We start from the raw sequence: 2500 nt of genomic DNA on the forward strand, positions 1-2500 counted from the left end.
GCATGGAACAACATCCAGTGCATCCTCTCCGCCACATTACACCATTCACACTATGATAACAAAACCAGGAGGTCCACCCCAAAAACAGAATATCTCACTCTTCCAACAACCATCATTACTCAGATAAGCCACAAACACCCACACATGTCCTAGACAGGGGTGCAACCAACACCACCACACTGCCTTGTCTCACAGCATATAATCAATGGCAGGAATGAAAGACACAGGCCTGCCACTCCCTTGCCACACCCACGCAACCGGCGCACCACCTCCCCTGAGAGAAAGATGCATCCTGACGTGACACATCTCAGGGTGCCTCAGGCGTCCACTTACCATCATCACTATGAACGAACCTCGTCCCCTCCCCCCTCATACACCATCCCTTAACCTAACCTATGTTGCACCTTAACCTAACCTATGTTGCACCTTAACCTAACCTATGTTGCACCTTAACCTAACCTATGTTGCACCTTAACCTAACCTATGTTGCACCTTAACCTAACCTATGTTGCACCTTAACCTAACCTATGTTGCGCCTTAACCTAACCTATGTTGCGCCTTAACCTAACCTATGTTGCGCCTTAACCTAACCTATGTTGCGCCTTAACCTAACCTATGTTGCGCCTTAACCTAACCTATGTTGCGCCTTAACCTAACCTATGTTGCGCCTTAACCTAACCTATGTTGCGCCTTAACCTAACCTATGTTGCGCCTTAACCTAACCTATGTTGCGCCTTAACCTAACCTATGTTGCGCCTTAACCTAACCTATGTTGCGCCTTAACCTAACCTATGTTGCGCCTTAACCTAACCTATGTTGCGCCTTAACCTAACCTATGTTGCGCCTTAACCTAACCTAAGTTGGGGCTTAACCTAACCTAAGTTGGGGCTTAACCTAACCTAAGTTGGGGCTTAACCTAACCTAAGTTGGGGCTTAACCTAACCTAAGTTGGGGCTTAACCTAACCTAAGTTGGGGCTTAACCTAACCTAAGTTGGGGCTTAACCTAACCTAAGTTGGGGCTTAACCTAACCTAAGTTGGGGCTTAACCTAACCTAAGTTGGGCCCTAACCTAACCTAAGTTGGGCCCTAACCTAACCTAAGTTGGGCCCTAACCTAACCTAAGTTGGGCCCTAACCTAACCTAAGTTGGGCCCTAACCTAACCTAAGTTGGGCCCTAACCTAACCTAAGTTGGGCCCTAACCTAACCTAAGTTGGGCCCTAACCTAACCTAAGTTGGGCCCTAACCTAACCTAAGTTGGGCCCTAACCTAACCTAAGTTGGGCCCTAACCTAACCTAAGTTGGGCCCTAACCTAACCTAAGTTGGGCCCTAACCTAACCTAAGTTGGGCCCTAACCTAACCTAAGTTGGGCCCTAACCTAACCTAAGTTGGGCCCTAACCTAACCTAAGTTGGGCCCTAACCTAACCCACGTTGCGCCCTAACCTAACCCACGTAATTGTTTGTTATATGAATCTAGAAATTCGTGTAGCGTTGCCTAATCGCAACCCTCTCAACATAGTTCGCTGCGCGCACACTCTGGTGTCCTGCGTATTGAATCATGTTACGGTGCCTACCCTCACAACATCTAGCGAGTGTTGCGTACGTTCCACATGGTCCCGCTATCCACTGTAATGTGTACTGCTATAAGACGTATATCGCCCCCCCCCCCCCCCCCTCCCCTGTCGCCTCTAGTTCGTCAGTCAGGAGTTTGCGTGTTCAATGAGCTTCGCAGCTGTGCAATGGCATCGGCATACGTACGCGGGCCACCTTCCACGTGTTCTCTCGTGCATACGTCGCAGCATGTATGTGGACTGATGTGGCGTGTCGTGACTCATAACATCCAGGCATGCAAGACCCATTGAATTCGCAAATGTAGATGGACGTCTACGTTTGCTGCCCAAGTTACGCAAATGAACTGGAAATCCGTTGTTGCGCGGTTGTTCGCGCTGGAGGTGAATCGTTGATATCGACGATCGGTACAGGTATTAACCGGTTGCTTCAGCGACACCCGTCATACCCACGAACGTGAGTGGGCATGTGGGTATGAAGCGATACGCGGCGGTGGCTGGGTGGGACCGTCCCCGGCCGGTGAGGGGGGGGCGCCCGGCGTGCTGGCCGCGCGCTGCGTGGGCGCACGCGCGGCAGCCGGCTGGTGGGGGCGCCCAGTGGCAGGCGCGCCGGCTGACGGACGCGGCAGGCGGCGCATCTGCGTGCCGGCGCACCCAGCGCGCGGCGCCGTGCGGCCAAAGTGGGTCCTCCCGGGCCCGGTGCGAAGCGCGGTGGACATCTGCAGTGTGCTGGTCCGATTGAGGACTGTGTGCGTTGAGGATGCGCCGCCGCCCGGCACTCGGCGCCGCGACGCCGTCTGCTGCTCGGTCGCCCCCGCGGTTCTCGCAGGTGGTTTGTATCGCAGCTGTGCGGATGTGTTGGCGCGTGCGCTGTGCTGGGAGAGTTCGCTTTGGCACCCAAGTGGGGCTCTGCCCCTCTGTGGCGCTGGCG

The sequence above is a fragment of the Schistocerca nitens genome, chromosome 7, assembly GCF_023898315.1.
Source record: "Schistocerca nitens isolate TAMUIC-IGC-003100 chromosome 7, iqSchNite1.1, whole genome shotgun sequence".
NCBI lineage: Eukaryota > Metazoa > Arthropoda > Insecta > Orthoptera > Acrididae > Schistocerca > Schistocerca nitens.